This window comes from Tenrec ecaudatus, chromosome 1 (assembly GCF_050624435.1).
Source record: "Tenrec ecaudatus isolate mTenEca1 chromosome 1, mTenEca1.hap1, whole genome shotgun sequence".
Classification (NCBI taxonomy): domain Eukaryota; kingdom Metazoa; phylum Chordata; class Mammalia; order Afrosoricida; family Tenrecidae; genus Tenrec; species Tenrec ecaudatus.
In genome coordinates, this window is record NC_134530.1 from 295,719,773 (window position 1) to 295,743,503 (window position 23,731).

Genomic DNA, 23,731 nt, shown 5'->3' on the forward strand with positions numbered 1-23,731 from the left:
AGGTCTAGACAAAGACATGTACATGCAAATATATATAGGAGGATGGGGAAATAGATCTATGTGTCTATATTTATAGGTCAAGTATTAAGGTGGCGGAAGGACCTTGGGCCTCTACTCAAACACTCCCTCAATGCATGAATACCTTCTTTTATTAAATTGGAACTCTATGATGCTCACTCTCCCGACACGGCGGCTGGAGCCAAAGTGGGTGAACAAGTAAATGTGGTGAAGAAAGCTGATGGTGACCGGCTATCAAAAGAGATAGTGACTGGGGTCTTAAAGGCTTGAAGATAAACAAGCGGCCATCTAGCTCAGAAGCAACAAAGTCCACATGGAAGAACACACCAGCCTGTGTGATCGAGTGGTCCCAAATGGATCAGTTACCAGGCATCAAAGAACAAAAAATCATATCATTGACTGCACACCTCCATGATAGGATCGCTGAAGACAAATGGGTGCATAAGCAAATGTGGTGAAGAAAGCTGATGGTGCCCGGCTATCAAAAGAGATAGTGTCTGGGGTCTTAAAGGCTTGAAGGTGAACAAGCGGCCATCTAGCTCAGAAGCAAATAAGCCCACATGGAAGAAGCACACCGGCCAGTGCGATCACTAGGTGCTCAAGGGACCAGGTATAAGGCATCATGCAAAAAAAAAAAGATATAAGTGTGTGTATGTATGTGTATATATGTGTATATGTATATATGTATGTGTATATATGTATATATATATATATCATATTAAATGAAGGGGGAAGTGCAGAGTGGAGACCCAAGGCCCAAGTGTCGACCAATGGAGATCCCCTCATAGAGGGGTTTAGGAGAGGAGATGGGTTAATTAGGGTGTGAGGTAGTATCGATGAAGAACACAGCTTTCCCCCAGATCCTGGACGCTTCCTCCCCCCAACTACCATGATCCGAATTCTACCTTGCAGGGCTGGATAGGACAGAGGCTGTACACTGGTGCATATGAGGGTTGGAGGTACAGGGAATCCAGGGTGGATGATACCTTCAGGACCAAGGGTGTGAGGGACGATGCTGGGCGAGTGGAGGGTGAGTGGGTTGGAAAGGGGGAACTGATTACAAGGATCCACATGTGACCTCTTCCCTGGGAGAGGGACAGCAGAGAAGGGGAGAAGGGAGACTCCGGATAGGGCAAGATATGACAAAATAACGTTGTATAAATTACCAAGGGCATATGAGCGAGGGGGGAATGGGGAGGGAGGGGGAAAAAAAAAGAGGACCTGCTGCAAGGGGCTTAAGTGGAGAGCAAATGCCTTGAGAATGATTGGGGCAGGGAATGTATGGATGTGCTTTATACAATTGATGTATGTACATGTATGGATTGTGGAAAGAGTTGTATGAGTCCCTAATAAAAAGTAAAAGAAGAAAAGGGAAAAAAAAAACCACCAAAAACCTCCATCTGCACAGTGAGGCAGTGAAGGGACAAGAGTGCCAAGTCCCTCAGCTCTCACACAAGGCCACCAAAGGCTACCTCTAAGTGGGGGTCTGGCAAAGTTGTGGATGGGTGGGCAAAGCTATCAAGCGGCCCATGAGGGACTTCATTGGCCCTGGAGAACTGGGTGGGAAGGAGGGGTGGCGGGCAGAGCTGAGGCCTAGTAGACACTTGTTAAGGCTGTGGGATTGAGCGGCAGAGACATGGAGGTTTGGACATGAGTGGTGGTGGACTCAGGCCGGCTGTGACGCTGCCTCGGTACCAGGTCCCCTCACCCCGTGCTCTCCCGTGCTCTCCCAGGCTCCAGGTGCAAGACTATGCCTCCTGGGTAGCCAGTGTGCAGTGAGATTTGCAGGTGGTGGAGGAGCTCCAAGACCCCGGCAGTAGAGCCCAAACTTCAGTGTCCACCAAGAGCTGCGGGCCAAGCTGGAAGCCCAGAAGGAGCTGCACCAGTGCGCCACCCAGCGGGGACAGCAGGTGCTCCAGGATACAGGGCCGTCCGCCGTGGTGGTCGGCTCCCCTTTCTGGCCCTTCCCCAGCTCACTGGACCCCCGCACCCTGGCCCCACAGGGCCAAGCACCTTTCTTTTCTATTTTTTAAATCATTTTATTGGGGGCTCGTGCAATTCTTATCACAATTCATACATACATGCATTGTGTCAGGAACATATGTACAGGCTCTTCCTCTAACTGTAGCAGACTGAGGTGACCTGCTAAAATGGTTCGCTACTCATTTGACCCAGAAAACCCTACAAAATCCTGCAAATACAGAGGGTCGAATCTCCGGGTCCACTTCAAAAACACCCGTGAAACTGCCCAGGCCATCAAAGGCATGCACATCTGGAAAGCCACCAAATACTTGAAAGACGTCACTCTGCAGAAGCAGTGTGTGCCTTTCCGACGGGACAATGATGGTGTTGGTAGATGTGCCCAGGCCAAACAGTGTGGTGGGACTCAGAGTTGGTAGCCCAAAAAGAGTGATGAATTTTTGGTTCACATGCTTAAAAATGCAGAAAGTCATGCTGAAGTTCAGGGTTAAGTTGTGGATTCTCAAGTCATCGAGCACATCCAGGTGAACAAAGCCCCCAAGATGCACCACCGGACTTACAGAGCTCTTGGCTAGATTAATCCAAACAGGAGCTCCCCCTGCCACATTGAAATGATCCTGACTGAGAAGGAACAAATCGTTCCCAAGCCAGAAGAGGAGGTTGCACTGAAGAAAAAGATTTCCCAGAAGAAACTGAAGAAGCAAAAACTCATGGCTTGGGAATAAATTAAGCTTAAATAATAAAAGGGTTTTTTTTTTTTTTTAAAAAGAACATATGTACATTTGTTGCCATCATCATTCAGAAGAAATTTGCCTTCTACTTGAGCCCTTAATATCTGCTGTTCATTTTCCCCCTCCCTCCCCACTCCCCCCTACATCACGAAACCTTCATCATTCATAAATTAATATTATTTTATCATATGTTGCACTGTCCAAAGTCTCCCCTTTCCTTCTTCTCTGCTGTCCCTCCCCCAGGGAGGAGGCTATTTGTAGATTCTTGTAATCAATTTCCCCTTTGCACCCCACATTCTCCCCACCCTCCAGGCATCGCCACTCTCACCACTGGTCCTGAAGGAGTCATCTGTCCTGCGTTCCCTGTGTTTCCAGTTCCTATCTGTACCTATGTACACCCTCTTATCTAGCCAGATTTGTAAGGTAGAATTGGGATCATGAGAGTGGGGGGAGGAAGCATTTTAGAACTAGAGGAAAGTTATATGTTTCATCGTTGCTACCCTGCACCCTGACTGGCTCATCTCCTCCCCACAACCCTTCAGTAAAGGGTGTCCGGTTGGCTACGAATGGGCTTTGAGTTTCCACTCTGCACTCACCCACATTAGTAATGATATGATTTTTTGTTCTTTGATTCTTGATACCTCATGATCCCTTCGACAGCTCGTGGTCACACAGGCTGGTGTGTTTCTTCCTTGTGGGCTTTGTTGCTTCTGAACTAGGTGGCCACTTGTTTATCTTTGAGCCTTAAATCCCAGATGCTATATCTTTTGACAGCCAGGCACCATCAGCTTTCTTCACCACATTTGCTTATGTACACGTTTGTCTTCACTGATCGTATCAGGAAGGTGGGCACCCACTGATACGATTTTTAGTTCTGTGATGTCTGATAACTGGTCCCTTCTACACCTCGTGGTAAGCCAGGCTGGTGTTCTTCTTCCATGTGGGCTTTGATACTTCTCAGCTAGATGGCCGCTTATTTATCTTCAAGCCTTTAACACCCCAGACGCTATATCTTTTGTTAGCCGGGCACCGTCAAATTCCTTCACCACATTTGCTTATGCACACATTTTTCTTCAGCAATCGTGTCGGGAAGGTGTGAATCCTGGAATGCCAATTTAATAGAACTACGTGCTCTTGCATTGAATAAGTGCTTGAGTGGAGGCCCAATGTCCATCTGCTGCCTTAGTACTAAACCTATAAATATATGCACATAGATCTGTTTCCCTACACTCATATAAATATATTTACATGTGTACTTTCCAGTCTTTGGACCTCTATAAATACCCTTTGTCACCTAGTTCTCTCCTGTATTTCCTTTTATTTTCCTCTTGCCCCACTATCATGCTCAGCCTTCATTTGGGTTTCAGTAATTTCTCTCGGTTACCTTGCCCTTGCTGAATCCCTACCAGACCACTCACACCCTCCTTGCTACTGATTTTGGATAACTTATTGCTCCCCTGTCCCTGGGTTGTTCAGCACTACCCCTTTGCCCCCTTCTCTCCCACTCCCCTATTCCCCCGGAACTATTGGTCCCCTTGTTTTCTCCTCCAAACTATTCATGCAGTCTATCGTATCTAGATAGGTCTGTAGAGATAATAATATGCACCAAAAATCAAGTCATTGCAAGATAGGCAATGAGTGAGAACACAGCAATGTCAACAAAAAGGAAACCAATTACCCATAGAAGAATAAATTAATTTTGGAAGGCAAATGCTTTGAAAATGATGAGGGCAAAGAATGTACAGATTTGCTTTATACAATTGATGTAAGTATGGATTGTGATAAGAGTTGTATGAGTCCCTAAAAAATGCTTTTTTAAGAATAAAATAAAAGAAAAAAATTTTAAAGAAAGGAAAACCTATACATAGATGAAGGTCTGATTTTTAAACTCTAGGCGTGTCCTTCAGTCAGGTCCAATGGGGTACCATGCTTTGGCCCCAGAGTCTGTCCTTTGTACTACCTCAGGGGCTCCCTGCTCTGCTCCCACGGTTGCTCTGCCACACACTTTTAGTGGTTTGCTTCAGTGCCATAGGATCAGTCTGGGCCAGTTCTAACCCTGAGTCTCCAGTGTTGTCCCCTTAGGGCCCTGGGCCATCAATGGACGGTGTGTCTCGTAGTGGGATCAGCCACATTGTCCACTCTGTCCATTGGCTGTTCAGAGCCGGGATATCGTCCTCCAGGACTGTAGGGCCAGGATGTGCTCCACTCTCTCTTCCTCCCCCTTCTTTGCTCCCATTTGCTCTGATCAAACATGCCCCTCTCTCCTAGATGCAGCTTCAGTGCTGTCCTCTGAAGTAAATTCTTCTGGGGACAGGGGCAGTTGTCCACATAGCTGGTATGGGAGCCCAGCCCTCAGGCCCCACTACTGGCTCCCCACTCCGTGCGGGCACACTGCATTCATCTGGCACTGGCTTTATATCTGGTCCCTCTTTCCCTATGGAAACACAAACAATACCCTCCCCTTGGGTGGGACAGTCAGGCACCTTTTCTCTGGAGCTTCCCTCAGCACCACCTTCGGTTGTGTCCATGCCCATGCCCAGGTCCAGGAAAGGCTATGTTCCGTGCAGGATGCTTGGGAGCAGGTTTCAGGCCTGGGAATGGAAGCAAGGGAGACGGCAGGCCATGCACCGCAAGCAGCTCTTCCTCAGACAGTGTGGAAGCTGGACAAGACCCTGCAGGCCCAGGAGACAGCTCCCCTCACCACACACAGACACACTGACCCCAGGACCTCTAGTCCTCCTCTAGTCCCACCCCAATCCCCCTTGCTTCCTGGATCACTGGCTGCTATTCTGATATGGTGCTAGATAGTGTGTCTTCCCAAGTGGCCAAGGGGACACCTGAGCCTCAGGTCACTCAGGGCCATCTCCTCCCCACACCTGGCCCCAGCCAGCCAAGCCCTACGCGGTTTGGTTGGAAATTGATGGGGCTCCTCCCCACCTCATCAGAAGTTGGGATGTTCCTAACGGCCCCCAGGTTGGAGTGCTCTTCTTCCTCAGGTTCCTTCCCCTCCTGCTCAGCACCCACCTCCCCACCCCCAGCCGCAGGCCCTTGATGCACCCCCAGAGAGCCCAGTCTGTAAACCAAGGTTCTGGCAGATGTTGCTGTCCAGGGTTCCCTTTGAACCACCATCTGTGCCCCTGATCCCCCCCCCCACCTCTGTGTCACCTCCATGGCTGCCCCAGGTCTTCCAGGAAGCCAGTGCCCTGGAGCGGTCTGTGGAAGAGGTGGAGAGGCTGATCCAGAAGCATGGCACCTTCCAGAGGTGCTGAGCACACATGAAAGGGAGGTGATGGCCAGGACGGTCATGGGCGTGACCCTGATAAGGCCGGGGTATCCAGACTGTTGGGGGCACACGGGTGAGGTGTGTATGCACACCGAACCTGTGCTGGTTTTTGAGGGATTACCAAGGAGCCAGGGGCTCCAATCCAGGGCTGGTGACCAAGCCGAGGTGCCCAAGCACCCAGAAGCGCATGGGGATGGGTTAGGCCACACTCTGGGGACCACAGAGGGCATTTGGATCTGCCCATATCACATGGCCCCTGCTTCCTTCTGCCCAGGAGCCTGGCCAACCCTCAATTGCAGAGCTGTTAGTGAGGGTTAGAGACTTATAGTGAGGGCTATGGGCTGTGAGCCAGCCCCAGCAGGGGTACACTCGGTACTCAGGGCTGGGTCCACCTCCCACTTCCCACCTCCCACTACGCTAGCGGCTGTGCTGAGAGAGCAGGCCAGGGTTCAGGGCCTGCTGGGCACGATATGAGAGCGGCCGGCTTGATCGGAAGCCTTGGGATAAGGTCAGCGACACAGCTTCACACCTCTCTGATTACTGCCGGCTTTCTCAGGGCTGCTAGCCAGGTCAGAGGGCACCCACCTGAACCACATTTTACCTTTACAAGTGACTTTCAGCCCCACTAGGGGCCAAGGGGCGGCCTGCGGTGGTACGGGATGTGGAGAGTTTAATGGCTTTTCAAGGGGCAAAGCTAGGACTGGAGTCCAGGGCCCTTGATTCTCAGACCCGTCATTCTGATGGGTAGAGTAGACAGGGACCCAGGGGTGGGTGAGGGGCACCCTCCACATGAGAACCCACCCATGGCTCCTGCCCAGCCACTTCCTAGATCTGAAGACTGATGGGCCTGGGCCCTGTCCTCTTGGGTGAAAGAAAAATTATTGTGCTGTCCCTGAGCCTGGTCAGCATTTCACTCCTTGGCACAGCCCGAAGGGTAGACGGGGTCACCGTTTGGGGCCAAGGCAGTATGAACATCAGGGCACTCATGTCCCCACCATCACACAGGACGGCGACTGGATCCAGGGGTGGGGCCAGCAGCTGGAATAGCCTGTCCCTCTTGGGGACCACAAAGAGAAGCTGATGCGGTTTCAGAAACACCTGGCCTATGAGACAGAGACCCCATGGAAGGGAGGCAGGAAAGGAATTGACAGGAAGACCTGGGACCCCTGCTAGGTACTGGTTTTCCATCCAGCAGCCTTGTCCCCAACACCCGCAGTGTCACTGTGCAGACACTAATCAGACTCTGTCACCTGCCCGAGGCAAAGGCCAAGACCAGCCAGGAAGAAAGGATCGAAGAGAACCCTGGGCAGAAGGGCAGAGGCCAAGCCTGTAATGTGCCCGTCCTCCACAGGGTGCCCTTGCTGGAGTCCTGGACCTTGGGAAGGCTCTGGAGAGCATGGAGAGGCTGCTGTACAGACACGAGGCCTTGCAACAGGAGATGGGCCTCCTCCAAGTTCAGGGGCAGGTATGCCACTGGGTCTAGCATCGGGGCCAGGCCAGGGGACCTCTTCTGTGGGACCCTGCAGAGGAAGAGCTGAGCCAGTATACTCCCATGCCAGGGGCCTCTTGAGCACAACCTGATCCCCTTCCTCAGCCTCCGTACATCCCCCATATCCCGGAGCAGAAGGCAGCCCTCCTCTGCCAGAGAACCCTGGGGTCAGCCCGCAGCCTCGGCCACAGGTGCCAACAGTTTATGGACAGCTGGCAACAGCTCCAGAGCAGAGCCCAGAAGTGGTATGGACACCCTTTGGGTCCATTTCTTCACTCCTGCCCCCCTTCAGCAATCAAGTCCCATGCATCTCCTTGACTCCTTGTTTTAGGGTACAAAAGAGACCTTCAGGACAAACAATGTAAAGAAAACATCGATCAAGTCTTAAAAGAGACCACGACCACACAATGACCCAGACACATCATCCATGAAACAAATCCAGGGAGACTCATATGTGTGTAAGAAAGAGGTCTACTGGCGATATCTAAAACAGATGGAAATAGAGTTACCATATGACCCAACAACCCCCGCACCCTTACTGGGCAAGAAACAAACCAAGATCAGACATCTGTGCTCCAATGTTCATTGTGGCACAGTTCACAATTGCAAGGAATTGGAAACAACCCAAATTTCCATCACCTGACAATTGGATTAAAAAGCTGGGGTACCTCTACCAGTGGGGATCAACGATGTAATGTCACACCGGAAGGTCTCGGCGCCCCAGCATGGGTCTCTGGGCTTCCTGCCTCGGAAGCGCAGGAGCCGGCACGGCGGGAAGGTGAAGAGCTTCCCCAAGGATGACGCCTCCCAGCCGGTCCACCTGACGGCCTTCCTGGGCTACAAGGCCGGCATGACCCACATTGTGCGCGAGGTCGACAGGCCAGGCTCCACGGTGAACAAGAAGGAAATGGTGGAGGCTGTGACCATCATGGAGACCCCACCCATGGTGGTGGTGGGCATCGTGGGCTATGTGGAGACACCTCGCGGCCTCCGGACCTTCAAGACGGTCTTTGCGGAACACATCAGTGACGACGAGTGCAAGCGACGGTTTTACAAGAACTGGCACAAGTCGAAGAAGAAGGCTTTCACCAAGTACTGCAAGAAGTGGCAGGATGACGAGGGTAAGAAGCAGCTTGAAGAAAGACTTTAGCAGCATGAAGAAGTCCTGCCCGATCATGCGCGCCATCGCCCACACCCAGACGCGCCTGCTCCACCTGACGGAGATGCAGGTGAACGGGGGCTCGCTCCGTGGCTGAGGAGCTGGACTGGGCCCGAGAGAAGCTGGTGCCAGTGAACCAGGTGTTCAGGCAGGATGAAATGATTGACGTCACGGGGGTGACCAAGGGCAAAGGCTACAAAGGGGTCACCAGTCGTTGGCACACCAAGAATATGCACCGAAAGACCCACCGAGGGTTGCACAAGGTGGCTTGTATCGGGGCCTGGCATCCCGCCCATGTGGCCTTCTCGAAGGCCCGCGCTGTGCAGAAAGGCTACCACCACTGCACAGAGATCAAAAAGAAGATCTATAAGATTGGCCAGGGCTACCTCGTCAAGGATGGCAAGCTTATCAAACAACGCCTCAACCGACTACGATCTCTCTGACAAGAGCATCCACCCCCTGGTCGACTTTGTCCACTACGGGGAAGTGATCAATGACTTTGTCATGCTCAAGGGCTGCATGGTGGGCACCAAGAAGCGAGTGCTCACTCTGCACAAGTTCCTGCTGGTGCAGACCAAGCGCCGTGCCCTGGAGAAGATCGACCTCGAGTTCATCGACACCACCTCCAAGTTGGGCCATGGCCGTTTCCAGACCGTGGAAGAGAAAAAAGCTTTCATGGGACCACTCAAGAAAGACCGGATTTCCAAGGAGGAAGGCGCATAACAGATGGTACAGCTGGTGGGATCAGAATAAAGACTTCTTTTTCAGTGGGGGGAAAAAAAACTATGGTACATACAAACAATGGAGTACTACGCATCGCTAAAAAGTAGTGATGAAAGTTTGAAGCACATCACTGCATGGGAAGAACTGGAGGAAAGCATGCTAAGCGAAGTAAACCAAGCACAAAAGGACAAGTACACATTGAGTCCACGGAGGTAAGCTTTAAAAACAATGCAAAAGGGATATAGGGGAAAAGCTACTGTATGAACATTCCTGGGGTGAGGACCAGGTAATATGGCAGGGACCAGACCAAATTCAGGGATACACATGGTAGACAGATAAAAAGAGGCGAGGAAAGAAAAAGTAATAATAATAATAAATAAATGGGTAGCGGGGTCACAGGGCACTAACCCGCCCAAGGGTGCCAACGTGAACCCGTATATCTCCGATCTGCCTGCCTCTGTGCCTTTGCCTGTGCTCACCCTTTCTCTACTTGACTCGGTCTGACACCTGTTCTTTTGTGTCTGGCTTATGTCCTTACCAGCAGCCCTGCTGGCGTAGTGGTTACAAATTGGACAGTGATCTGCAAGACCGGCAGTTCAAGTCCACCAGCTGCGCCTTGTGAGAAAGATGAAGCTTTCTATGTCTGTAAAAGAGTTACCATCCCCGGACCCCATGGGGGCAGTTCCACTCTGCCCTTTAGGGTCACCATGAGACAGAGTTGACTGGATGGCAGTGAGTTGGGAATTTTATTTATTTCATTCCCAGCATGTCTTTCCAAGGTTCATTTGTGACCTGACATTTATCCCCCTATTTTAATGAAAGGACACCACTCCATTCTAGAACTCGAACTCACTGACTTGGTCCATCCATCTGTCCACGGACTCAAAGGCGGCTTCCACCTTTGGCTGTCATAACTATAATGCAGTGATGTCCATAATTTAAAAGAAAACGTTTTGACATGAGGTTTTTAGGGGACACAGTGAGACCAGAGCATTTGTCCCTGCCGGTGATGGGACTGGAGGTCAATCCTTTTTTTCCCTTCTTTTTTAAGTGTCTCTATTCCCATCTACAAAAGATGGACCACACTCAGGACTGTATATGGTTTCTCTCCTTGAAACAAAATAATCCATTGTTGTGCCCATTACATAGAGGGGGGCACGAAGCTTACAAGCTAGTGCTCAGACCTACAGCCACAAGGCTGGTGGCTGGAGGAGGTCTGTGTGCCCACTGTGGCTGCAGGAGGGACAGAGGGGCCTGCAGGGGGGCCACTGGGCCTCAGAGACCTTCCAGGCGAGGCTACAGGAACTGCAGCAGCTCTGGGGCGAGCTGAGGGCCAACTGTAGGAGGAAAGAGGCCACGCTCCAGGAGGCCTGCAAGGTAGGACTATGCACGCCCTGGGCCAGGTTGGGTGGGACCCCAGGTTGCCCAGTGCCCACTGCTCACCCCACGTCCTGCCCGAGGCCCTGCGTACGGGGGAGCATCTGGGAGTTGGAGAGCTGGCTGCATCCTATGGAGGGTGAGCTGTGAGTCCCTGGCAGTGGATAGGACCGTCCTGGGGTGGATGAGCTCCTGGGGGCACAGGCAGACGTGGAGGCAGCAGTGGCTGAGCATGCTCAAAGGGCACGGAGCCTGCTGGCCCGGGCTTGGGCCTTCATTCCTGAAGGGCTCAGCCTCAACATGGAGGATCCTGCCCGGCTGCTGCTTCAGAAGTAGATCTGCCTGTGCCCCCTCCTCCTTCCCTGCAGGAATCCCACCCCTGTCCCCAGCACACCCAATCCCAGGTGAGGAGCTCACCTTAAGACTGTCAACCCTGCACCACAACCACACCCTGACCCCCCCCACCCCCATCCCTCACCCCCACCTCCCGCACTGACAGCAAGCTAGAGAGCCTGCGGGAGCCCTGAGGCCCGGAGCCTCCTTTCCCAGTTCTTTAGGGACACTGATGAGGAACTGGCTTGGGTGCAGGAAAAACTGGCCCTGGCCACAGCCCAGGACAACGGCCAGAGTCTGAGCGAGGTGCAGCACCTGCAGCAGAAGCACCAGGTGCCAGCCCACCCCAGGATCAGAGGGGAGGGTATCTGCCCCAGCAGGGAGCAAGCACAGGGCCCTGAGTGACCACTGGAGACTACGAGAAGACACAATGTGGGGCCCAAGGAGGAGCTTCTGCCTCAGCAGGCTTTGGGACATCCTGGGCTCTTTGCTGACCATGGAGACAGGGTCCATGTCTATGGGGCCCCATAAGGCTTCAAGGGAGTCTCCCAAGGAATGGCCTGTTCACATAGCAGCCCTGGAGACCTTGCGTACTCCACAGAACTTGGAGCAAGAGCTGCACAGCCGGTCCTGGCCAGGATGGTGGAGGACACAGGGCACAAGCTGCAGGCCGGCACTTTACCACCCAAGAGGTGGCAGCTGAGGTGCAGCAGCTCGAGAGCGCTATGCGCTGCCTGTGCGCAGAGGCAGAGCAAAGGAGGCTGAGGCTACAGCAGGCTCAGGCGGCCCAGCAGCTGCAGATAGATAGAGGTGAGGGGCACGAAAAGTGGGGGTCTGCCCGGTGTCCAGGGCTCAAGGGGACTCTTATGGGGGACCCAGACTCTCGATGTGCCTAGCAACTCCTCTAAGCACTCTCTTGTTCCAAGGCCTCTCTTCCACACGTGTCCAGAGATGAGACCCACTGGGTCCTTTAGCTTTGCTTTCCTACTGAGGCAGAATGGACCCAATGGCAGTGGGTGTGGGGGTGTCTTCTAAGCCGGTGGCTCTTCTCAGTCGGTTATTGCATTCGAATGTCCTGGAACTTTGAAAAGATATGGACATGCAGCCTCCAATCCAGACAAAATCTGGATCTACAGGGGTGGGGCCTAGGCAGAAGCACCTTTTAAAGCTCTCCTGCCAACCCCGCGGGGAGGAGGCAGCACACCCAGGTCCAGTGGGGAAACAGATAAGCCACTCTGGACAACCGTCTGGCCGGAACCACCGTGTTCTTGTGACACGGGAGAACTTCGTGGGAAAGGGAAAAGAAAAGGCCACAGGGCTGCAGGGGACCTCGGGGAAGGAGCTGTCTTGCTTCCTGAGAAGCAAGACTGCCTTCAGAGTAAACTGTGGGAAATAAAAAAGAAACAGGGGGCGGGCTTCTAAAGAGCAGCCAGGTGGGCCGGTGCACTCCTTCTCAAAGCTGCAAACCCAGGTTGGAGGCCATGGCCCACCCGGCTGTCACCCCAGCTCCTGGAGGCAGAATCCTGGCTGGCAGAGCAGGGCTGTGCCCTGGACGGCATGAAAACGGGCCTCGTGCACCCTGATGCCATGGTTGGAGGCCACCCAGAGCGAGCTGAAAGGGTTCTGCGGGCACCTGGAGGATTTTCAGAACTCAGACAGGTTGGCAGGGGGTGGGAAACCTAGGGAGCAGGGGGTGGGCAGCCAGAGAGGAGAGGGCAGCAATCCCCCGTGACTTTCCTGATGCAGCCCCACAGTGCTGTCCAGCTGTGGGCGGTGAGGGAGGTCCACGCAGTACGACTATGGGCAGCGGAGGCCCAGGGGTAGTGCCAACTGGAGGGAGAAGCCCTGCTCCTCCACGCCTGGCTGTACAGCAAGGTGGCCACTGCCGACTCCCAGGACTGTGGGCAGGACCTTGAGGGTGTGGAAGTGAGTCGTGCCGGGAAAGTGGATGGAGGAACGGAGGGTAGGGTAGATGCTGGGTGGGCTGAGGGGGCAGGAGATGCCCTGCGGAGTTCTAGAACCAGGGCTGAGGGATGTGGGAGCTGTTGGGGCCAGCTGGCCCTTTCATGAGTTTTAGGAGCTGCCTGAACCCTATCCACATTGACCCTCTCCAGCCCCACCTTTGCAGATGCTGGAACAGAAGTTCAAGGTCTTCCGGGAGAAAGGGCAGAGTGTGGGGCTGCCAGGGTGCAGGCTCTGAGGGAGCTGGCAGGTGCCCTGGAACTCGCCTCCCCCAGCTCCATGGCCCAGAGTCAAGTCCACAGGAGCTGGGTTGAGGCCACATGGGTGAGGCTGGACAAGGCAATGAAAGCCTGCACAGAGGTGGGTGCCTAGAGGGACAGGCCAGCGAAAGCCAAGGGGCTCGGGACGCAGGGGCCTACCCCAGATGTGTGTGCGTGTGTGTGTGTGCTCATGTGTAGGAGTGGGCATGTGGGTGTGTGCATGCGTACTTCTGTGTGTATTCTCGTGTGTGCATGTGTGTATGAAGGGACATGGCTGACTCCAGCTCCCAGCATCAATCAGTCTTCCCCGTCCAACCACGCTCCTTCCTGCCCCCAGTTTGGAGTCCTTCAGCGCAGGTCACCCCTTGTGGCAGGAGCACGAAGTGGACTCTCCCAATGCTCCCTGAGCACAGGCCGCAGTTTCGTTGGGGGCACAGGCCCTGCTGGTCTTCTTGCTGACCGCCACTCTTAGAGCTCCCTGCCTCCCCTCCCCACACCCTCCTTTCTCGGGATCTGTTGTCTCAGTGCACTGAGCACCTGACAGGTCCTGCAACCGAAATCCTGGGGCTGGGTGGCCCCGGGGCCAGCCCTCTCCACACTGACTGTTGGAGGTGCTACAGGCAGACCCCCTGACAGGCAGCCTACTCGCTCCCTGAGCCGCCGTCCTCATGTGCTCAGGGCTCCCCATATTTTTGCCTTCCACCCAACATGCGTGTCAAGACCCTTTCCCCCCTCGGGCCCTGCCTGTGGCCGCCGGGCCTCATCAGGAACCTGCTGTGATCAGAGGAAACCATCTTCTAACCACCAAAGGGCCAGAAGGCGCGAATGTACAGCAATGATAATAGGTAAAGGTCACGGTAAAGTCACAGAGGACAGGAAAGACAGGGGCGAGAGAATACAATACAGAGTCAGACATGTTTTATTAGGCATTCTCACTTCAGCTCCTCTTGATGGACCACGTGGAACTGGGAGAAGTGGAACCTTTGCTATCTTGGGACGTGTATAGGGAGCCTGGAGACACACCTCTTCAGTAGTGACATGGGTCACAAGGTGGGTGATATCTATCGTAAGGCCCCTGTACTTGAGCTCAGCAAGGTGAGGAAAGCTAATACCTGCATTGGGGGAAGCTACAAAGGGGGCTGGGTGTCACGGTGGGAAGAGAGGGCAAAAGGATCATATCTGCTTCTACACAGAGATACAATCAGCCATGTGCTCACGTTAAGGCAGCCTAGCTGTTAACGGAGAATCTGTGGGAATGATTTTTAAAGTAGGATAATGTACTTGGACTTTACCTCTAACTTACCAAAGTAGAGGCTTCCCTACCGTGGAACACCAGCTTTCCAGATTCTCACTGTTATAAGTTAGGGAATAGAGTCTTCGTCCTATTTCCCTCCGTGTTAACGCCCCACAAATCCCCAAGCCATAGTCTTTGCTCAAAAGGAGGTGGCCCTGTTCTCAGGGAGAAAGTTGCTGGCCCTCCTTCTCTCTGTGCCCTCGACTTCCACAAGGCGGCGCTCAAGCAGTGGGGCCACATGCAGAAGGTGGTCCTGGTGGAGGGTGCTGTCCTTGGCCACGACCTGGCGTCTGTGGAGGTCCTGCAGCGCCAGCACCGCCTCTTGCAGGGAGGGCCCCAGTCCCTCCCCCCCCTCCGCGTGAACCCCTCTTTGTAGGCAATGGATGGATGAGGAGCCCTCGCCCCCAGCTGACCTCAGGCAGTACTGCAGCCTGCCCCTGCCCCCTCTGCGATGGGGGGTGACGAGCCTGGGCTTGACCTAGGCTGGGGTACAGCCAGGATGGCCTGCAGAGTCCTGGGTGGAGAAGCATTCAGCCTGCTCTTTGCCAGCTGCAGAGGGAGCTGGTGGCTGTGGACGAGGTGGTGGTTCAGATGGGGATGGAGGCCATTCAGGTACACCCTGCGGTCCAGGAGGGCCTGGCCGGGCAGCTGGCTGAGGTGCAGGAGGCCTGGGCCACCTGGACATGAAGGCCTGGGAGCAGGGCCAGCAGCTGGAGTGGGCAGCCCATGGCCATGCCTTCCTCAGGCACTGCCAGGAACTACTGTATGTGCCACCCCACCTGGATGGGGGCACGCTCTGTCCCATGCGGGTGGGGGCACCCAGCTCTTCCCTGCCTCCTCCCTGTTCTGCCCTCCTGGCCCTAAGACCTGTTCCCATGCCCTGTCCCCCACCCAGCACTCGGGCTCAAGAGAAGCAGGCACTAGTCTATATCCTCAGAAGGGCCAGCTGGGGCCAAGGAGACACTGGGGCAGGAGCTCTGCCTGAGAGCCCAGGAAGTGCGACCGGCGGGGTAGCAGCTGCTGGACACCAGCCACGTCATAGCCCCAGAGATGTGTGCGCTGAGGGCTAGGGCCAGGGTGGTGCGTGGCCAGAGCCCCCTTTCCTGCTTCTCCCTGCTCCACGGTAACCCAGTCCTGCCCCACCCAGGTGACACCCTGCGCCCCTCCCAACAGCCCTCTGCACCCCGGAAGAAGTACAGCCAGAATGTATTTTAGAAGTGAGGATGGTAAAACTCCATTTCATATACTTTGAACATGGTATCAGGAGAAATTAGTCCCTAGAAAAGGACAAAATACTTGATAGAGCATCATCAAAAAACAAGTAAACCCTGAATGAGATGGATCAACACAGTGGCTGTAACAATAGGCTAAAATATGACCATTGTGAGGATGTCACAGGACTAGAAAGGCTTTTATTCTATTGTGCATAGGGTCACTATAAGTGGCAGTGCGTGAGATTTTGTTGATTAACAACACTGGGATATGAGCAATGTCCCCATGGCATATGCTAAACTGTCACCATGCTGGACACAGTTGATCTTTGTGGCTTTAGAGGGTAATTATTTAGAGGGTTATGATTCCACTGAATTTTTTTCTGTGTATTCAAACTATTCCATCCTAAGATTCCACAGATCTATCCAAACCAAGCTCACTGCCATTGAATCAATGCTAACTCATATCGACCCTACAGGACATGGGTAAAATTGTACCTGTGAGGTTCTGAGACTGTACCTCTTGACAGAGTAGAGTCCCATCTTTCTCCCGAAGAGCAGCCGGTGATTTCAAAATACCGACCATGCAATTAGCAGCCCAATGTGTAACCAAGAACTATTCAGGGAAGGTAGAGGGAGAGCATGAAAAGAAATGAGTAGTTGAGGTGGTTGGATGCACATCCATCCCTTTGTTCTACTCTCTATGACTTTTTCTGAGTTCATTCAAAATATAAATTAAGACACAAAATAGAATTCTACCCAACCCTGCTATATGCCTCAACAGTATCCATTTTTCTCATTCTTACTACTAATAGAAGCTCAATTTTGTTTAGGGTGATAATGTACCTACTTAAATCGCTCACTCCTAGGCTCCCTTGCAGCTATGCATGAGCATTTGACCCGGTTTGGGCCAAATATGTGTAGGTGAAAGATACTGAGTAGGACTCCCAAGAAAGTTTTTGTTGTTGTTTAAGGCAAAACACTTGTCTGGCATAACCCATTTCATTTTTGTCCTTGGCTCTTCTGCTGTCATGCTCCCTAGTCAGAATATTGAAAGATGGGAGAGTCACATAGGTTACATGAGTTTGGCAGACCAAAAAGCATGGATTCTCCTATATGCAAGATGAGTCCCTGAGCAAATACGCCAGACCTAGGCTACCTATTTCAAGACTTACTATTGTATAAGACAAATCCCTGTGTGGTGCAAAGGCTTAACACAATTCACTGCTAAGCCAAAGATGCTTGGGAGAAAAACCTGGCAATCTACATTTAAAAATTCAGCCCTTGAAAACCTCATGGAGCACAGTTCTACCCTGAATCATATGGGGTAACTGTAAATCAGAATCAATTCAGTGGCAACTGGTTTGGTATTTTTGGTGTTAATATAAGAAAAATGAAGCTTTTGTGATTAGACCACTAGAGTCGGTTTGTTTTTTCCCATGTAGCCAGAAGCTATTTGGACTGATAGAGAAATAATTAAAAGAATGTAGAGTTAAGTAAGCGTAATGATTATGGAACTAATCATTTAGCAATGGGCTGCTAACCACAAGGTCAGTAGTTCAAATGCACCAGTCACTCAGGGGGAGAAAAGTGAAGCTCTCTGCTTCTGTAAAGATTTACAGTCTTGGAAGCCCTATATGGGGTTGCTATAAGTTGTAATCACCTTGATAGCATTGTATTTGTTTGAGTTTGGTGACTAGTATGTAAGCTTTGAGGGGGTAGTAATAGATACTTTGAATACTATTCTTAGCACTATAGGTATTATGTCTTTTGCAAATGGGCAAACGAACAAAAGCGATATTCATTTAGTGTTTTCTGTAGTTTGCCTTATTCTTCCAAGAAGATTCCTCAAGTGTTAAGACCCAGTCTTCTCTGGCATACTTGAATAAAAGGATAACTGATAGACACAGACTTGAACCCTGGCCTGTGTGATCTTGGGTGTGTCACTGTTTTTCAATCCATTTCTCATCTGTGAACTGGGGATTACACACGTAGCCCACAGGGTTGTTTTGGAGATTCAGAGTAATGTGTGTCTCTTGGATTGAGTGCCCTTGCATGCGGAGCTTATTCCTCAGGCCTGGGTGCAGGGAGTCTGTTTGAGATCTATGGCAGGGAGTGGGAATAGGAAAGCGGACGCAAGACTGAGTTAGGGGGAGAAGCAATCACAATGGGAACGGGGTGTTGAGGCTTTTAATGTAGGATACAGGGGCTTGATTCCCCCAGGACTTCTGAGGAACATGGGTTCTGTCCTAGAATTGCATACCAGAAACAGGAGGCTGGGCTCTTCTTCGCCTCTAGTGGTGTTGAGCATTCCTCCTAGTAAGGTGACCTCTCCTACCTTCCTGGGTTTGGCTTTCCATGCCTTTGAAAAGGCATTTGAGGCAGAAGGACATGGAGAGCTGCGTACTGCACAGTTGTGATAAGACACCATATCAGCAGGAGCCTGCACTTACATAGAGCCGTTCGCCACTGCTATGATGGATATAAGGAGGAGCCCTGGAAGTGCAGTGGTTACAAGTTGGTTTGCTAACTTCAAGGTCAGCAGTTCAAAACTACTAGCTCCAAGGAAGAAAGATGGGGTTTTCTACTCCAATAAAGAGTTGTAGTGTTTGAAACTCCCAGGGGGCAAATGTACACTGCCCCACAGGATCGCTATGAGTCGGTATTGACTGGAAGGCAGTGAGATGGTGTCAGAGATGGGTCAAAGAATGTGGCATGGCAACCCTAAGAATCTGCTACAGAACCATAAAGTGCCTGGGATAGATGAGTTTATTGTGCTTGACCTTTAAAAACCATCAAACGGGCAACAGTTAGAAAGACAAACATACCAAGTGTCATTGGAGATCCGGGAAAAGCAGAGAAACACTGCTAATGATGCAGGTTTGCTGCACAGCAATCTGGCAGAGCTTAGTGAAAGCCCATTGAATGTTCCCTAGGACCTAGTGAGCCCCTCCTGGGCGTACAACCAAAGAAGCGCAGTCACTGAGTTGACTTTCATTCCTCATGACCCTATCAAACAAAGCTGAATGGTCCCATGATGTTTTCAGGGTTTCTATTGGGAAGTAGACAGCCATGCCTTTATCCCACTGTGTGTGGAAGACGGCTTCAAACTACTGACCTTTGGGTTAGCAGCCAAGCACTTAATATCTCCCCCATCAAAGCTCTTTCCTGGATGTAGAAAAACAAACAAAACCCCAGTTGATTCTTCCTCATTAGCAACCCTACAAGGCACAGTAGAATTGCTGCTTTAGGTTTACAAAACTAAATTCTTACGACAGCAGACAGCCTCTCTTTGCTCCATGGAATAGCTGGTGGGTTGGAACTGCTCACCTTGGGGTTAGCAGCCCAAAGCATAATTCCTGGGTATACAGGCCAAGCTTTTTTATCCAATTCACAGGGCCCTTGGGGCATTTTTACAAGAATGGTCACCACACTGATGCCTGCAGTAGAGAAGAGTTGGAGCCGAATTGGATGCCAATCAACAGACAACTGAAGAAGGAAACAAAAGAAAGATGATGATTGCTCATGACCAAGTGGCACGCAGCAGCACATGCAATTGATATGCAGCATGGCAATAACTCTTAATGACATTGCAAGGAGTTGAAAAGGTCAGAAACTGAATGAGATTTATATTGCAGTACCATTCATGGAAGCTGAAAGCCCATTCACCAAGCAGCATGGTCTAGTGTACATGGCTGTATGCCTATAAGGACACACACACACCAAGCACCCAGTAGGGGGTATTAGTCTGAAGAGGGGAATGGAAGTGATGTGAATGTGGAAAAGGAGGGACAAAACACAAGCAGGGCCTGACATTGATCAGGGTTCACGGTGTGCTATAAAGTAGGCATGATTAATCCCTTCCCTGTACCAGAAGGCTGAGCTAGATTTTTAAAGCAATTCAAGTGCGTGGAACACAATGGTTGTTAGCTGCTGTTGAGTCAGCCTCCAGTCCAACTCACTGTGACAACCAGCTCCCAGTGACTCCATGGGCAATATTCACCCTGGACCTGCACCATCTCTTTGGTTGTGCATCAGATTGTGATACACAGGGGTTTTAGTTAACTGGTTTTCAGAAGTAGAATGCCAGGCTCTTCTTCATCGCTCATCTTAGTCTGGACACATCACAGAAATGGGTTCAGTCTCATAGCCGCACCCAACCAAGCTTCCCCATTTGAGTATCATAGCAACACAGAAATCAGTTCAGTACCACAGCAATAACCAAGCATCCCCCTGACAAATGAGTGTTGGATGCACATGAGTTGCATTGTCTTGGACTCAAACCCAGATCTCCCACATGGAAAAGGAGAATTTTACAACTGAACCACCAATTTACCCTCAGAATATAATAAGTATCCAGTAAATGGTTATTAAGAATGTGGCTGCCAGGAAAATCCAGCAATTTCCTGCCAAGGCTTAACACTAATATCTTCCCCCACACACTAGAAAGCTGCAGAGGAATGACTTTCTCCATGCCAGCCCTGGTATCTAGACAAGGGACCCTAACACTGAGCCACTGAGCCCCAGCAGGCTGGGGAGCAATGTCAAATTGGATGAGGGACAATCCTGGTTGAGTTAGTTTCCCTAAGCTTGCAGGGCAGTTTAGCATGTCCACAGCTGTGTTCAGAATAGCCATGTGATTACCACCGAGATATATTCTACATGCTTTCACACACCATGCTAGTCGTTGCAGCCATCGTTGAGTACAGTTCATGCTCATCACTATCTAGAACTCACGGTGACGCTGTGGGTGAGCCATTGGGCAGGTAACCTCAAGGTTGGCAGTTCAAAGGCACCAGTTATTCTCTGAGAGGAAGGTGAGATGATCTGCTCCTGTAAAGATTTAGCCTGAGGAATTTTATATAGGGTCACAGTGAGTCAGGATCAACTCAATGGTGTGGGTTTGGTTTATTAGACCCACCATCAGATCATATTTAATGTATTTATTAACATGTATATTTGCCACAAATCCAATGTCTTTTATTTTTATCACTGCATTTCAATACAATTTGTGCATTTGTGATTCTGTATTTCATTGGAGGTATTTGAAAATATTATTCTTGGGAGTGGGCAGGTGTTCCATAGCCTTTCCTAAATGCCAAAAGGATCCATGGGGTTGCAACGGTTAAGACCCTCTAATAGAGTTTATCAAAGAGCCCTGGTGGCACAATGGTTAAGTGCTCAGCTGCTATCCAAAAGGTTGAAGGTTTGAACCCACCAGTGGCTCTGTTCTTGGAAGAAAAACCAGGCAACTCATTCTTGTAAAGATTACAGCATAGAGAAGCCTAGAGCAGTGGTTCTCAAACTTCCTAATGCCACAACCCTTTCATACAGTTCCTCATGTTGTGGTGACCTCCACAACCATAAAAATATTCTCATTGCTGCTTCATAACTGTAATTTTGTTACAGTCACCCTGTGCAAGGGTCCCACAGGTTGAGAAACATTGGTCTAGAGAGCTCTGCACTGATGCATTGAGTCACTATGAGTTGGACTGGACTAGAAGGTTCCTAACAAAAACACCAACAATTCTTTTTTACCATGAACTTGTTAACTCAAAAAGATTAATAAGCAAATTCACAAATGAGGACATCCACTTGCCCCGCCAAACTGGAGAAGCATGAGTTAAATGGTGACCCTGACCCCACGGTGTCCTCTAGCTGGTTCCATGCTGCCTTTATTCCTTCTGCTTCTCAGTTCTGTGGAGAAGAAGGGGAAAGGGAGGGAAAGAAAAGGAAAGAAATGAAAAGGTAATTTTTCCAGCTTCTTCACATCACTGAATTGAACTTTACTTTTAGTAAAAGTATTATGAAATGGAAATGGTGCTTTCACTATTTTGCTTTTAGGTGATATTCAGAGACATGGTGCTGGTAATTATTTGAGCCGGGGAGGTTAGTGTGCAGATTTTCTGAATATGCCCCCTTCCAGGCCTAGCATTTCCCTGGGTTATGAGAAGTTATAGACAGTCTACCCTCTTCTTCCTCTGACTTCGCTGCAAACCATGGACACAATGGTTCTGACTTGACCTGGCTCCAGTACAGAAAAAAATATCCTCCTTGCATAATTGTAGTGCTTGCATTGGAAGGCACCCAGAGACAAATCTCTCTTCTGGTGGTATAATGGGTTATGTGTTGGGCTATTAACTGCAAGGTCAGCAGTTGGAATTCACCAGTCACTCCTTTGGAGAAAGATGAGGCTTTCTTCTCCCATAAAGAGTTATAGCCTTAGATGAGTATAAAAACTGAAAATGCATTGGCAGCGATTCCACAGATAATAAGCCTCCATTAAATCCCCTGGGACCATTCACCAGGGATGGGATCAAGCCCTGCTCACCGTCAGTACATCAGAAAGTGTATTGTTGCAGATATGATTAGGTTAAAAATTAACATCTTATCATTTGTCTTTACTCTTAACACGTTTTTCATTTGTTCTTTTTTTAATTTTCTGCTTTCCTTTTTATTGAAAAAAGTAACTAATGTCACTAACAAGTAGAGAATTTGTTAAATGAAAATCTAATCGGTTATGTAAACTTTCACTGAAAACATAACACACTTTTATTTTTACAAAGAGTTATAGCCTTGGAAACCCAGGAAGCCGGAGTATTTTCTCTCGATAGGATTGTTATGCACCCAATGGCAATGAGTGTTGTTGGATTTTGTTTCTTTATTGTTTTCTGTAGCAATGGTGGGGTATAGGGGTTATGTGTTGGGCAGCTGAACGCAATGTCTGAAATGGCAAATTTGAAATCCCCAGTCACTCCAAGGGAGAAAGATGAGGCTTTCTACTCCCCTAAAGAGTTCCAGTCTCAGAGCAGCCAGTCCACAAAGAGAACAACATGGCTGGCCCCACTATGAGACATGATGCCCCTCAGTGACCAAGGGTGATACAGGGGACAGCACTGGAGACACTGTGCGAATTGCACCTAACTTGATTCCACCACACCGAGGCAAAGTGTGGTGGAGTGCAGTGGAACAGCAAGGGAATGGAGTGGCAAGGTCCCCAGGGAATGCTGAAAGTGGACTTTGGGGCCAGGTTGTGGTGCCTCAACAGACTGGATTGGAAAACTCTCCTAAGGTCCAACAAATGATCCTTGAAGTAACTACAAGCTCTTCTTTCTTGATGTGTTTTGTTTTGTTCTTTGTCAGTGGTTTGTTTTTGTTGTTTTGTTGTCTGGTTGTATATTGTTGCTTTGTTTTCCTCTGTCTTGTTTTCGTGCGTGTTAGTGTCTCCACAGGTCTGTCTAAATAAGACAGGCTGGATGAACTATCTGGAGGAAAAACAACAGGACCAACAGTTCCGGGGGCACTTAGGATAGGGGGAGGTGCAGGGGGGGGTAAGGAAGTGGTGTTAACAAACACAGGAACAAGGGAACAACATGGGACTCAAAATGGTAGTGAGGGGGAAGTGGCAGGCCTGGTAGGGAATGATCAAGGGTAAGGTTACGTAAAGAAGAGGTATAGCTGTAACCCAGGTGGGGACGGAGCATAGTAGTGGGAGAGGAGGAAAGTCAAGGGAGATGGAGGAAAGAGCTAGGAGTCAAAGTGCATTTATAGAGGTCTAGACAAAGACATGTACATGCAAATATAAATACCATACAGTTTCCTTTGTAGTGGTAGACCCCCAATCATAAAATTATATTCTTTGCTACTTCGTAACTCTCGTTTTGTTACAAGTTATGGATAGTGCCACCCTGTAAAGGGTTCGTCTAAGCCCCAAAGGGGTCACGACCCACATGGTGAGAACCGCTGCTCTAAATTTAGAGGGGTTTCTCTTAAGGTCTATTTCACCATACTGTTAGAAGCTCAAGTCCATTTGTTGTTGTTGTTAGGTGCCGTCGAGTGGGTATGTCTCATAGCAACTCTACACACAATATAATGAAACGACGCCCTGTCCTGTGACATCCTCACAGTGGT